Source organism: Narcine bancroftii, chromosome 14 (genome assembly GCF_036971445.1).
Source record: "Narcine bancroftii isolate sNarBan1 chromosome 14, sNarBan1.hap1, whole genome shotgun sequence".
Classification (NCBI taxonomy): domain Eukaryota; kingdom Metazoa; phylum Chordata; class Chondrichthyes; order Torpediniformes; family Narcinidae; genus Narcine; species Narcine bancroftii.
Genome location: NC_091482.1, coordinates 45179873 through 45196295, shown reverse-complemented (window position 1 = coordinate 45196295; position 16423 = coordinate 45179873). Strand labels below are relative to the sequence as shown.

The window sequence follows — 16423 nt, the reverse complement described above, 5'->3', positions numbered from 1 at the left end:
ACATGAGAAAGAATGGATGAAATTAAGTAGGAATAATACGACAAGAATTGTAAATGTGAGATATAGGTTAATCCAATATAATTTTATACATCAATTATTTTTGACTCCACAAAAATTAAATAGATTAAACTCAGCTATTTCAGATTTATGTTTTAGGTGTAGATGTGAGATTGGCACTTTCTTGCAATCTACTTGGCAATGCTCTAAATTTAGAAATATTTGGCTAAAGGTGGGTACCTTTTTGGAAAGAATTACAGGGTCAAATTCCCACAGGATCTGATGTTATTTTTTGGGGTAATATTAAGGTTATAAGACCTAAATTAAATTAAATATGTCTCGGATTGAATTTGAGAAAATTGCTTTAGCAGTTTCTAAGAAATGTATAGCAATATCACAGAATTCAGATAAAGATTTAGGCATGGAAAGATGGCATGCAGAACTTTGTAGTTGTACACCGATTACCTATGGTCTGTGAAGTAAATTTAATCTGTTCTGGAAAATAAGGTGTCCTTATTTACAAAATGTGGGTTGTTCGTTTAAAGCCCTATGAAGGCCCCACTTCAATCAGAATTTGTTATGTTTATTCCTCTTGATGTTCTCCATTTATTCTCTTTTTATTCTTTCTTTCCAATTCTTTTCTCCATTTCTTTTTTTATTTCATAAGGGTTTTGGTAGGGGGATGGGAGGGAGGTGGGAGGGGTTATGTAGAGGGGGGTTTTCTTTTTACATAAACCACATGTAACTCTTTTAATATACGATTTTCAAACTTATGTAAAGAAATTCATATTGTGGTTTAAAATTAATAAATAAAATATTTTTAAAAATATATATATAGAAATTGAAAAATAAAGAATATGAAAAAATAGAAAAAAAAACAAAGAATCTTGGATTGTAGAAAGAGATGTCGTGCAGCTCAATTCATCAGTTCTAAAACAAACATATAGAGGAGTATTCTGCAGGATCATAGGGGTGAAAAGGATATCTTTATAAAGTCAATCCCATTACCTGAGTATATGGGCATCAAATTTGTAAAAACATAGAATATTTATTTCTTAGATTTTTTCCAAAGGGATATAGCTTTGAATTTCAGAATGCCACCATAGGAATGTTAAAGATGTATCCGATTTCCAAATAATTGCAATACAATTTCTCGCAAGTGCCAATGCTAATTTAACAAATTTCAATTGATAAATTTATCATTTCAATTTAGGAGTTGTATCTTCAATATTTCCTAATAAAAATAAATCAGGATTTAATGGAAAAACAACTCCTGTAACTTGCTGTAAAAAATTACTTACAGACAGTCAAAAGGGTCTCACATTTGTACAAGACCATGTTGAATCTATGAAAGATCCTACATCCTCACCACATTTAAAACACTGATCTGATAAATCTGATTTCCAATCTATTCAACTTCTGTAGTGTAAGATATAATTGATGTAAAAAATTGTATTGAACTAATCTATACCTTACATTAATGGTATTAGTCATAGAGTCTCTACATAAATTTTCCCAAATTTGTTGATATTTCATGATATTTAAGTCTGTCTAGATCTATACAATCCTAATTTAGGAGTTCCTTCCTGCAATAATGAATATATCAAACAAATAAAATTTTTGACATTCCCACTCCAAATAAGAAATTACACCTCAGTACAATTAGACAAAAACATTGCTGGCACTAATTTATCTCTCAAATATGCCCTCAATTGAAAATAACAAAAAAAGAGTAGTACGTGGTACATCATATTTATTCCTCAATTGTTCAAATGACTTTAATTGTCCTCTCTCATAGTGGTCTTCCACATGAAGAATTTCTTTATGATACTATAGATGTAAAAGCTGATTATCTCTTGAAAAAACTAAAAGAGAATTAATCAATTATGTTTGAGGTGATAAAGACCCTCCACCAATATCCTGAATCATTTTATTCCAAACATTGATTAAATGTTTCAATTGTGGTGTCTCTTTATCAGCAACCAACAATTTTGATTTTCACTTGTATATAAATTCTTTTGATTTCTTTTCTCCAATGTTTTTCAATTCTATATTAACCCATGCCGGTTTTACATTTTCAAATAAAGAAGCAAGGAATCTCATCTGTGCTGCTCGATAATAATTCTTAAAATTAGGGAGGTGTAATCCTCCTAATTCATATTTCCACATCAACTTCTCTATAGAAACTCTTGCCACTTTATCTTTCCAAAGAAATTTCCTTATGTTTATTTAATTCTTGAAAATGTTTCCGAGGTATTAATATTGGTAACATCCAAAAAAGATATTGTATCCTTGGAAATACATTAATTTTTATCCAATTCACCATTCCAACTAAAAGTTGTATGTAAATTTATCATTTTTTAAAAATCTTCCTCAATCTTTTTAAGATAAATAATTCAATTTATATAAATTCTTAAAATTGTTATCCACACATATTCTTAAATATTTAATACCTTCCTTTGGCCATTTAAACCGTGTATCTCTCTGACACTGGTTATAATGACCTGCTGTCAAAGGTATAATTTCACTTTTATCTCAATTTATCTTATAACCCAAAACTTTCCCATTTTCTTCCAGTCAGGCATATAATCTATGTAAAGATGACACAGGTTCATTCATATATATTAAAACATCATCTGCAAATAAATTAATTTTATGTTCTTCTTGACCTATCCTAAAATTCTTAATTTGTAAATCTGAGCAAATCATCTGGGTATGTGGTATTTTAGCACGATTATATAAAGCTTTATCCAATTTTAAAAATTTAATCCAAATCCAAACTTTTCTAATCTATCAAATCCTTTTTCTGCATCTAAAGGCACTGCAACACTTAAGTCACCTCTTTTTTTGCGCTAAATGAATTATGCTAAGCAACCTAGCTATATTTTTCTAAGATTGTCTTTTTTTAAAACAAACCCGATTTGATCCATATTAATTAATTTAGGTAAACTTTTCATTCTATTTGCCAAAATTTTGCTACTATTTTATAATCTACATTTAATAATGAAATAGGTCTATACAATGAAGGTTTCAAATAATCTCTATCTCTTTTTGGAATAACAGTAATTATTGCCATCAAAAATTATTCTGGAAGAGTAGAAGTTTGTGAAGCTTGATCCAATAGTGCATAAATATAGAAAATAATAAATCTTTAAACTCAGATGGGAAACCATCTTCTCCTGGAGATTTATTACTTTTCAAAGAATTCATTGCTTCTCTTACTTCAGCCTCAGTAAATGGTGCATCAAGTTCAGTTAGTTCTTCTAAACTTAATCTAGGCAATATTATCTATGATAAATAATAATTTATTTTAATTTCCTCTCCTAAATATTCCGAAGTATATAATTTCATATAAAATTTCCTATAAGATTCATTTATTTCTCAAAGTCACATGTAATTACGATAGTATTTTTTATTGCATTAATTATTCTGGAACACAGGAACATAGGAAGTAGGAACAGGAGTAGGCCAAAAATGGCCCATCAAGCCTGCTCCGCCATTCAATAAAATCATGGCTGATCTAATTTATGACCTAACTCCACCTACCTGCCTTCTCCCCATATCCCCTAATATAAAATAGAAGCTTGCTCTACTTCTAATTGCCAAGCCAAAACTTTATGTGATCTCTCACCCAATACATAATATCTTTGCCTCATCCTAATAATAACTTTCTCAGTCCAAAGAAGTTAACAATGTGAGAATAAAGTTTTCTTTATTAATCAATTGTCCATGTTTGTCTACAGAAACTGACTTTTGAAGATATTTTTCTAATTGGTCTACTTCTTTTATATAATCCTTTTTAATTTGCCCTCACAAATAAGCTTTTAAAGACTCCCATATAATAAATATATCATTTATCAAATTCAAATGTTTCACAAAATATTTTAATATGATTTCGAACAAAATCACAAAAATCGTTCCTTTTCAACAACTGAGAATTTAGTCTCCATCTATATATCCATTTCTCTTTATCTGGGATTTCTATAGTTAGTAACAACAGTGAATGATCAGATGAAGTCCTCGTCTTATAACTTGGTTCAAGAATCCTAGTTTGTATTTGAGCCAAAACCAAAAATAAATCAATTCTAGAATAAGAATCAAACCTACTAGAATAAAATGAATCATCTTTCTCTCTTGGATGAATTTTTCTCCATATAGCAAAGTCAAGTCACTCCTCAGACCCAATGTAGCTTTAGCAGCGTTGGTGTCTTGTTGCTACTCAAGTAGATCTATCGAACAAAGGATCTAAGCAAAAATTAAAATCTCCTCCCATCAAAATATTTTCATATGCCTCTGCTATATTCAAAAACGTATCTTGAATATATTTTTCATCATCAATATTTGGAGCATACAAATTCAAAAAGTCCATATTTCTGAAAATATTTGACAATGTATCATTAAATATCTACCTGCTTAAAAAATGCCTGAGTGACTAATCACAAATTTAAATTTGCTGTCCTGAATTACTGATTCAAAAAATTTGCCAACAACAAATGTTAGGCCAATTGCTAACTAACATTCTACCCTTCATCTTCCATAAACTACAGCAGGATGTGCAATTTTCCAAATTAAGATAAACGATCTTGCATTGAAGAGTTTAGAGGATTACATTAAAAATGCCAAAAACTTATTTCAAGAGCCTGGAACCTTGTCCTGAGGATTGAGCACTTTTGTCAGTTAAATTTTGAAGAGTCATGACCCTAGATTCTAGATTAGTTTGCTTGGCATGTCTTGCCTGCCATCCTTTATGAGTAATGTAATTTTTTTCAATAGGTCCTTGATTTCTACATTTTCATTTTTGATATTAACATTATTAACTTTCAAGTGAGTCACATAGCTCTTACTATTTTCTTTTTTCACATACAATTATAAACATGGTTTTGACTTTGATATCCCTCATTCCCATTCACCCAACCATTTCCACATCAAGAATTTGTTTGTCCACCTTTTGATACACTTTGTATCTGGGTGACCAAGATCTGTGCACATTTGTGTATTTTTTCTTTAGTTTCACATTGACCTTGGAGAACACTTTCCTTTGGATAAATGAAGAATTTAGCCACAATTGCCACTGATATCACTTTTTCAAAGCCATATTTGGTTAAAAGTTGACTTAATGTCAAAAACATTCATTCCAACAACAGCTCTCTGACAGAACTTTCACCCACTTTTGGAGAACACCCTGAATTCCCCCTCAGCTGTTTCCAACCAGTTGGCATTAATATCAACCCTTTCCGGGAAGTCACGTGATGGAGTAGTGGCCGGACGGTGAACTCCAGCCCTCTCCAGAAAAGTTGAAAAAAATAAAGGAAAGCACAAAGGCACAAAAATAAAAATTAGAGTAAAGTGAATATAAAGGTGGAAAGAAGATGGCGACGAAAAAAGAAAAGTCGAAACCAACGGTAAGAAGAGAGGAAGAGAAGACAACGGAAGAAGAAGGAGAAGGCCTTACCTGTTCGAAGAGGCCCGTGGTGGAGAGAGAAGCCCGCTCCCTCAGGTCGGTAGAAAGTGGACTACAAAACTGGCTCGCTGAGCCGAGTAAAAGTGCGCAACCGCGCATGCGCGACGCGCATGCAAAAATACACACCGACGGGAGGGGCGACCAGTTGGGGAGTCGATCTCCACAGCCGGCAATGACAGCTACAGAACAGCAGCAGCAAGAGGAGAACATAGAAGACAACGAAAACAAGAAAGAAGAGAAGAAAAGGACAACAAAGAAACAACAGATGGCCAACCCAGAGGAAGAAGAAGAAGAAGAGGAAGAGTACAGTGAAATGGAAGAAGAAGGGAAAGGCAAGACAATGGATATATTTTCTCTTTTTAAAGAATACATGTATTCATTTAAAGAATGGCAAGCACAAGAATTTAGTGATTTAAGAAGAAGAATAAACAGTACAGAAGAGAAAGTGAATAAAATAGATATGACCTTATCAGAAATAAAAAAAGAATGGACAAGGTGGAAGAACAAGAAGCAGCAGTAGAAATGGAGGTAGAGGACTTAAAAAAGAAATTAGAGGAATCTAATAAAAAAGTTAAAGAGACACAAGAACTGTTAACTCAGAAAATAGATATAATAGAAAATTATAACAGAAGAAATAACATAAAGATAGTGGGCCTTAAGGAAGATGAAGAAGGCAAGAATATGAGAGAGTTTATAAAAGATTGGATCCCCAGGATCCTAGGATGTCCAGAACTACAGCAAGAAATGGAAATAGAAAGGGCACATAGAGTATTGGCCTCTAAACCACAACCACAACAAAAACCAAGATCTATTGTAGTAAAATTCCTAAGATATACTACAAGAGAAAAGGTACTGGAGAAGACAATGGAAAAAGTAAGAGAGGGCAACAAGCCACTGGAGTATAAAGGGCAAAAAATCTTCATTTATCCAGATATAAGTTTTGAACTCCTAAAGAAGAGAAAAGAGTTCAATACAGCAAAGGCGATTTTATGGAAGAAAGGGTATAAATTTATACTAAAGCATCCAGTGGTATTGAAAATATTTATTCCAGGACAGCAAAACAGACTATTCTCGGATCCAGAGGAAGCACGAAAATTTGCAGAACAATTACAAAATAGACTGAGAGATGAAGACATGTAACGAGAGTACAAAAGACTGCGAACTAAAAAGACGTGTGTATAGGACCATATACATATATAATACATATATTAAATAAGTGTATGTGTATTTAAAAGAAAATATATAGTGTATAGAGAAAAATTAATGAGGGAAAAAAAGGGGAAGAGAGGAGTAAAGAGGGAATTTAGAGAGTGACCTTTGTTGTATATAAAAATTGAAATCTTTTCTGGGGGGGGCTGGGTAGGGAGAAATTACGGTCACTGCAAAATCAGTTGACGCTTGCGAGTGAATTCGCAAATCCAAATGGAGAGGGGAGATGTGGTTGCCCGACAAGGGATAATGGGCAATTCAGGAAGGGGAGGGGACAATGGGGTTAAAGAAATATTAGGTAGGAGAATAAGGGGAATGTTTGATGTGTTAAAAATGTTGTCTTATAAACTGTTCAAAGAAAGAAAGCAGAAATGGATGAGAAGGAAAGGTGATGATGAGGAAACGGAAGGGAAAGATAAACAAAGTATAAAATGGCTACATTAAACTATATGACTTTAAATATTAATGGAATACATAACCAAATCAAAAGGAAGAAACTGCTAAATTTACTGAAAAAAGAAAAAATTGATATTGCATTTGTGCAAGAAACACACTTAACTGAAGTGGAGCACAAGAAATTAAAGAGAGATTGGATAGGACATGTAACGGCAGCGTCATATAACTCAAAAGCTAGAGGAGTGGCTATATTAATCAGTAAAAATGTACCAATTAAAATAGAAGAGGAAATAATAGATCCTGCAGGAAGATATGTAATGATAAAATGTCAGATATATTTGGAGTTTTGGAATTTACTTAATATATATTCGCCTAATGAAGAAGATCAAAAATTTATGCAGGATATTTTTCTGAAGATAGCAGATACGCAAGGGAATATATTAATAGGAGGGGATTTCAATCTCAATTTGGATTCAAACATAGATAAAACCGGGAAAAAAATTAACAGAAAGAATAAAGTAACCAAATTTATAATTAAATCGATGCAAGAAATGCAACTTTTGGATATATGGAGGAAACAACACCCAAAGGAAAAGGAATATTCATATTATTCGGATAGACATAAAACATATTCAAGAATAGATTTATTCCTGTTATCAGCTTGTATACAAGATAGAGTTAGGAAAACAGAATATAAAGCTAGAATATTATCGGACCATTCACCCTTGATATTGACAATAGAGTTAGAGGATATCCCTCCAAAAATGTATAGATGGAGATTAAACCCCATGCTACTTAAAAGACAGGATTTTAGAGAATTCATAGAAAGACAAATTAAAATGTATTTTGAAATAAATACGGAATCAGTGAAGGATAAGTTTATATTATGGGACGCAATGAAAGCGTTCATCAGAGGGCAAATAATAAGTTACGTAACTAAGATGAAGAAGGATTACAATCAGGAAACAGAACAGTTGGAAAAGGAAATAGCAGATATAGAGAAAGAATTAGCAAGGAAGGAAGACACTACTAAAAGAAGGGAATTGGTAGATAAAAGAAAAATATGAAACATTTCAAACATATAAGGTGGAGAAAAATATAATGAAGACAAAGCAGAAATATTACGAACTAGGAGAAAAAACGCACAAAATTCTAGCGTGGCAGCTTAAGACAGAACAAACTAAAAGAATGGTATTGGCATCAAGGAAAAAAGACAAACAGATCACATATAATCCAACGGAAATTAATGAAAATTTCAGAGAATTCTACGAACAATTATACCAAACTGAAAACGAAGGGAAAGAAGGCAAAATAGATGAATTCTTAACTAAAATTGAACTACCGAAATTACAAACAGAGGAACAAAATAAATTAATAGAACCATTTGAAATAGTAGAAATACAAGAGACAATAAAAAATCTGCCGAATAATAAAACACCAGAAGAGGATGGTCTCCCAATAGAATTCTATAAAACATTTAAAGATTTATTAATTCCTCCCCTCCTGGAAGTAATCAACCAGATTGATAAAACACAAAGCTTACCAGATTCGTGCAAAACAGCAATAATTACAGTAATACCAAAGGCAGGGAAAGATCCACTTGCACCAGCATCATATCGACCAATATCTCTACTTAACACAGATTACAATAGCTAAATTATTAGCAAACAGATTAGCTGATTATGTACCAAAAATAGTAAGTCTAGACCAAACTGGATTCATAAAAAAAAGATGAACAACAAATAATATTTATAAGTTTATTAACTTAATTCATGCAGTAGAAGGAAATAAAACTCCAACAGTAGCGGTTGCTTTGGACGCAGAGAAGGCCTTCGACAGAGTAGAATGGAATTATTTATTCAAGGTGATACAAAAATTTAGTTTACCAGAGAAATATATTAATTGGATTAAAGCATTATATAAGGGGCCATTGGCAAGAGCGACAGTAAATGGATATGTATCAAAACATTTTAACTTAAGCAGATCAACAAGACAGGGATGCCCACTATCGCCCTTATTGTTCGCGTTAGCCATAGAACCACTTGCAGAACTGATAAGAACAGAAAATAAAATAAAAGGGATAAAAATAAAAGGCAAGGAATACAAAATCAGTTTATTTGCAGATGATGTTATAGTATACCTAACGGAACCAGAAACATCAATAAAAGAATTACATAAGAAATTGAAGGAGTATGGAGAAGTGTCGGGATACAAGATTAATGCAAATAAAAGTGAAGCAATGCCAATGAATAATGCGGATTTCTCAAAATTCAAGAAAGAATCACCATTCAGGTGGCAAATGCAAACAATAAGATACCTAGGTATACAAATAAATAAAAACCTCAGCCATCTATATAAACTTAATTAGTATCCACTAATGAAAAAAATACAGGAAGATTTAGAGCATTGGAAAGACTTACCATTAACACTAATAGGAAGGATAAACTGTATTAAAATGAACATTTTTCCAAGAATACAATACCTATTTCAGGCACTGCCAATACACTTGACAGAAAAATTCTTTAAGGAGTTAAAGAAAATAATAAGGAAATTTTTATGGAAAGCACTAGATAAATTAACAGAGTGGTATAGACATGGAGGCTTACAACTGCCAAATTTTAAAAATTATTATAGAGCCGCACAATTAAGATATCTATCAGATTTTTACCAAACAAAAGAAAAGCCAGATTGGACTAGATTAGAGCTAGACAAAATAGGGGAGAAGATACCTGAACATATATTATATAAATGGGATGAAAAATTTGTAAAACATAGGAATTCTCCAGTATTGCACCATTTGCTTAATATTTGGAAGAAGATTCATGTAGAAAGAAATAAAACAAACTACCAATTATCAAAATTAATACTGACGCAAAATCAGCTAATCCCTTTTACGGTAGATAACCTGTCTTTTAGAGAATGGGAGAAAAAAGGGATTAAAAGAATAGAAAATTGTTTTTCGGGGAATAAATTATTATCCTTTGAACAAATGAAGGATAAATATAATATAACTCAAGATACAGTGCTGGCATATTACCAATTGAAATCCTATTTAAAGGATAAATTGGGAAGTAGTCTGAAGTTATCAGAAGGAACAATTTTGAATATCTGATTACAGACACAATGATAATTAAAAAATTTATAACAAACATGTATATCAAATTACAAGAAAAGGAGAATGAGGAAATAAATGATAAAACTAAACAAAAGTGGGAACAAGATATAAACATAAAGATAAAAAAGGAAACATGGGAGAGGTTATGTTTAGGAACTATGAGAAATACAATAAATACGAGATTACGTATGATACAATATAATTGGATACATAGGTTATATATCACTCCTCAAAAGTTAAATAAATGGGATCCAACAGTATCTGACAGATGTTTTCGTTGTAAAAAAGAAATAGGAACAACAATTCATGCAATCTGGACTTGTGAAAAGGTGAAAAAATTTTGGGAAGATCTAAACCAGATATTACATAAAATTACAGAAAGCAATATACCAAAAAACCCAGAGATCTTCCTCCTAAGTAACATAAAAAATAAAGAATTTGGACTTGATTTGGAGGGTGTACAAAAAAGATTTGTTAAGATAGCCCTAGCTGTAGCAAAAAAATGTATTATGTCCAACTGGAAATTAGAAGATAATTTGAAAATACAGCAATGGTATATAGAAATGAATAAATGTATTCCATTAGAAAAAATAACATATAGTTTAAGAAATAATATAACATTATTTGAACAAATATGGGAGCCGTACATGGAATATAATAGAGAAAACCTACTGGGACATCTATCACCTAAAATGACAAAAGGAAAAGAGAATGGAAAGAATTGACTCAGTGGAAGTTTTTGTTCGTTAATGTTGAGTGACAACATTGTTTGATGGGTTTGATGTATCTTGGACTCAGAGTTTTGAATGGATGGAGGGGGAGCTGGGGGGGGAGGGGAGGAGGGGGGGGGAGAAAACGACACTGTATATATTTGAAAGGAGAAATGTGTATATCTTGAATAATGTGATCTATAGTGTGAAAAATAAAAAATAAAATTTAAAAAATCAACCCTTTCCCTCATCCCACTCTCTCTCTCTCTTACTCCAGCTTCTCTTCCTTCTTCTATCAGAGAACTATTTTTATTAAGCCTCTGTCCTATCCCCGATCACAGCTCAGCTTCTACCATCCCACCAGTTACCTCTTCCTTGTTTGCCCATGCTCCTCAACATCATCTTCCACCCCAACCTTTGTATTCAGAAGTCCTGAAGAACAAAACATTGACTGCCTTTTAATTTCTATGGATGCTATGTGACCTGCTGAGTTTCTCCAGCACTTTTTTTTAAAACTACTTTAGACCCCAGATTTTACTGTTTACCTTGAAATGTGGGAATAGCCACACCATAGGAATTTCAGCATTTCACCATGGCTCACTATCACTTTCTCAAGTGAAATGGTCTCCTTTGCCTTCAGCCAATCATTGAAAAAATCTTTGCAATATAAAATAAGCACACCATTGGAGAAAGTAGATTTGGTCCAAACAACCGAATTTGGCAATGTTAATAAAAAAAATGCAACAATGTATTATTGACTTCATTAAAAACTGTTGTCTTTTCAAGTGTATATTGGTTAATGTGTCACACAAGGTGTCACTAAGGAGTAATGCAATTGCTTTATTTCAAATGTAAGTATCCCAGCATGAACTTTGCTGCACAGATTTGTTATGGATGAAAAAAAAATCAAAGCAATAATTTCCTAATTAATACCTTATTTTTGCTATCTGGTCTTGGATACCCTATTTGAAATAATAAACTCAGACGTGAAAAATAGCTTTAAAAAATATAATGTAATTTATCAAGCTGATATACTTCTCTAAAGTTAGTCACACTGGTGTAAAACCAGGGATAGTCCCATGATTGCGACACCATTCCTTCAACATAACCCACAAGCTTTGAGCGGCATGGTTAGTGTAGCGGTTAGCGCAACACTATTTCAGTGCCAGCAACCCGGCTTCAAATCTAGTGCTGTCTGTAAGGAGTTTGCATGTTTTCCCAGTGTCTATATGTGTTTCCTCCAGTTTCCACCCATATTGGGTTAGTAGGTTGTGGTCATATGGGAGGCAATGGCTCATGGGCCGGAAGTGCCTGTAATCCTACAGTATCTCATTAAATTAAATCCAAATTAAATTGACACTCATGTTAGTTTAAATGACCACCTGCTAAAATGTGGTGCTTCTGTAAAGGTCAGATAAAAATAAACAATATCAAATGCTATTAGCTAATTGGTTATGCACTCATTATGCTCTTTCAGAAGCTAATTCAAATACTGTTCAAACTTTTTAGAAATATTTAGAAAGACACAGGTCTAACTTGCATAAATTGAGAAAATACAAATGCCACACAAATGCTGCTGTTCCAAAAGTATGATGTCTATACCATCCTGACCGTAGAAGTTCTGTTTTCTCTATGACAGGTGGAAGCAACATGTGTTGTAAGTTTCAGAATTGGTGCATCAAAACTACATAATCAGCCAAAATACACCAGAGCTACTAATAAGATTCAATTATATCCCCCCGCCCTCAATCACCACATTCAATACCACTACAGTGCATACATTAGCCCCCTTTACACCACCAAATAAAGTGGGTTGAACTGGCCAATTTAGAAGGTCCATAACAGGTCATCTGGCAGAGTGAAAGGTCCCAACGAGGCAGGGCCAGTAAAACTCAACTGTGCTTTGACTCTTGATGGGAGGTAGAATCAGAGCCCAGCCAAGTTAACTCATTAATCATTCTGGCAGTGTGAATGTTCAACTTGCTCTACCAGGTACCATTAGTGCCTGTGGGCGTGCGTCAGTCTGGTAGCATTATAAGTAATCAAGGTGATTTAAAGCACAGGTAAGCGCTGACAGCTTCCCCAGTCGCCCTGTAAAATACAATTTCTAATACCTAATACAATGTAATGCTATGTAAATGGTTGAGAATAATGACAAGCTGGTCTGTGGGTTTGTCCTAAGAATGAACAGTCTGAAGCCCCTGTGATAGATTTTCCCAGGTCTTTTATACACTGAGTACATATGTGCCCTGCGAATATGTAATACATCACTCGTGGCACCACTGCTGGAGGTGGACCCCTCTGATCCAAGAGATCCAGATGAACCAGGTAAACATGGTCCAGTGTGAATGGCTTACCAGATACTGCATGCCCAGTAAGTTTACCCACTTCCTAGGAGGATTGGCAGTGTGAAGGGGCTGCCCAAAACAGCCAGGATTCCAATGGTATGGCTGAAATGGAGGATACAAAGAAGTCTCTCTCCTGAACAATTCTGAAAGCTTACCTGCCAGAAAAACACCACACACAGCTTTGACAGCTATAAAAATGGAAGGATTTTTTAAAATGACTGACAGGAGCTATGGAAGACCTGATTTACAAAAATCAGACCTTGTGCAAGTTCTCCCAATAATTTTCAATGTAAGTTGGTTACAGAAGTGCAAATTACTTCATGTGTTGTGGATAGAGGTTGCAGCTAGTTAGACTTGAAACCCTTCTAGGTATCAATTGACACAAATAGGAAATATAAAACCTGCAGATGTTGGAATCCTGAGCAAATGAAATGCACGATGAAGGGTTCCAACCAAAACCATTGTCTGACCATTTTTGTCTATGAATGCTGTCTGACACTATTTCCTTCACATATCTTTGTTTGCTTGAAATGTACACTTTTTCTTCTTTGGCTTGGCTTCGCGGACGAAGATTTATGGAGGGGGTAAAAGTCCACGTACACTATTGTTTGTAAAAAAACACAAGGCTGCCACTACACAACAGGAGGCCATTTGAGATCTGTTCTGAAAAATGACACGGTAATCTCTCCATTAACACTTGTGAAACACTTCATCAAAAGTAACATCATTTGATACGTTAAGGCTTTTTGATTCAGTACCAATGTGGGAAGGCAAGACATCAATGTTTAAGGCAGAACTTGGGTCTGTCTGTATCTGAAAGTATTTGGAATAGAAATGATCAAAAATTTAAAATAATATGTTCTTAAAAACAAAATTTAAAAAAGCAAAACACGAAAAATTAAATGGGAATAATTAGAAAGGGGAACTTGAAATGCTGAAATCTTCAGAAACTCAGCAGGTTAGGCAAGTTCAAGTTTATCATAATCTGATGGTACAGGGGCATAACTCAAAAAAAGTGCACTTGAAAAACATACAGAAAAATTATACATATGCAGTACATTTATTAAAATAAATAAATATTGTTAGATAAATAGTAAAGTCTTGGATAGTTTATTCAGCATTCTCACTGTCCCTGGGAAGAAACTGTAACTCAAGCCTGGTGTTTCTGGTTCTGATACTCCTGTATCCCTTTCCTGAAAGGAACAGCTGAAAGATGCTATGTGCAGGGTGGAAAAACTCCTCAACAAATTTGTGAGCCCTCTTCAGGCAACAATCCTGGTAGATTACGTCAATGTGGAGGTGTGATCCTCACTGCCACTCTTATGGTCCTGTGGATTGACCTCTGATCCAATGTTCTACAACAACCATACCACATTGTGATGTAGGCAGCCATAGAGATCCTGTAGAAAATTGACGGATGGTGGTTGATATCCTTGCTTACCCAAGTCTTCTCAGGTATTGCAGTTGCTGTTTCACATTCCTGACAAGTGATGAGATCTTGTGTCCAGGATAGTTCACTTTTTAAGTGGACTCTGAGGAACTTCATGCTTTCTACTCTCCACTACTGAGCTCTTAATGTGTAGTGGAGGGTGGTTGTCCCTGGTCCTCCTGAAATCCATGATCATCTCCTTTGTCTTGTCCCCATTGAGACTCAGGTTGTTATACTCGCACCATTTCACAAGATTTTCTGTCTCTTCTCTGTAGTGCGACTCATGAGGTTGTTGCTGATGAGGCCAACTACTGTTGTGAAATCTGAAAACTTGATGACACTGTTGGAGCTGGATCTGTGGGTGAGTAGCATGAACAGGAGCAGGCTGAGCATATAGCCCTGAGTGCACCAGTGCTCAGTGGGACAGTGCATGATGTTCTGCCGCTGACCCAGATAGACAGTGGTCTTTCCATTAGGAAGTTTAGAATCCTGTTACAGAGAGGGGTGTTGAGTCCTAGTTAGGACAGCTACTCCATAAGCCTCTAGGGAATTATCATATTAAATGCCAAATTGGTCAATGAACAGCATTCTGGCACATGACGTGTCGATCTTCAGGTGCATCAAGAAGGAGTGGAGGAATAGGCTATAGCAACATTGGTGTAACCGTCTGTAGCCAAATTGAAATGTGTCCAGTGTCTCTGTGAGGTGTGCTTTGATGGATCCATTACCAGATGCTCAAAGCATTTCATAATGGTGGAGGCCCTCACCACTGTGCAGTAGTCATTGAGGCTGGTTACTGTCACCTTCTTTGGCACTGGGAAAATTATGGCTATCTTGAATCCTGTGGAGATGATGGTCTGCTGCAGTGAGATGTTCATGATATCCATAAGAGTGCCCATGGGTAGAAATGGTCAGTCAACGTTTTGGGTCCCATTAACTATTTTTTTCTTCCCCTTTGCTTTCAATCAGCTGCCCTACAAATCCTTTCAAAATTATTCGGTAGCAAACTGGTGTAGAATCTCAAAAGTAAGGCTGAGATTAAATATTAGGGAATCTTATCAGCCCTGTATCCATGTTTAAATGGTAGGATTTTTATATTTGACAGGGCATGAGTGGGCGTTTTCCAACCACTGCAGTATAAACAATTAAATACTGATGGATTTTTGTGCATTATAATTTTCTGTAAACTAGGCTTCCAAATTAGAAGAAAGATATTGAAATATGAAACACTCTCCCAATGACTTCTGCGATAGGGCCGCAATAACATGAAAGAAATACCAAGTGTCGTTGACTGCTGGCGCCTTGTGGTCACACCGGGCTGCGGAATGCTGGAGACTAGCTGAAGGGGTACCAGGTATCGGAATCAGATGCAAGAGGGTGTCGAGGATGGAAGGGGCTCCCAGGGGGGCCTTGTCCACTGAAGGCTTCTCGATCGTGTCGGAAGTTTAGATATGGAACTCAGATTGGCGAAGGTTTGGAATGAAGTCTGTGCGGATGTAGAGGCTACAGGGCGAATCCATGGACATACAGTGACAATGAAGGGTCTCTATAGTATTAAAATAGCTTTAACAATAACATCTGGTGCATATTTGCAGAAGGAGTAAACAGAAAAATTAATCTTATTCAAGAGAGATTCAATGGAATAAGTGTTTAACTAAATAGTTGGCTTCGTGACAAAGACAGATACGATAAAGTCTGCAAAAATGAACAGGATGCTCAAGCATGGGTAAGTTTTACATTTCAAAACATTAATATGAC

General features: G+C 34.7%; 1 protein-coding gene and 1 long non-coding RNA gene across 17 annotated transcripts in view; one reads left to right on the top strand and one right to left on the bottom strand.

The window, feature by feature from the left end:
• The window catches only part of tcf12 (transcription factor 12), a 354049-nt gene that overhangs the window by 140254 nt on the left and 197372 nt on the right, over nucleotides 1–16423 (bottom strand). The window lies entirely within an intron of this gene.
• LOC138749479 (uncharacterized) overlaps nucleotides 1–16423 on the top strand; it is a 51603-nt gene that overhangs the window by 14821 nt on the left and 20359 nt on the right. For both annotated transcript variants that reach the window (XR_011348682.1, XR_011348681.1), the window contains exon 2: nucleotides 14941–15026. This is a non-coding gene — a long non-coding RNA (uncharacterized lncRNA). The remainder of the gene's footprint in view (nucleotides 1–14940; nucleotides 15027–16423) is intronic.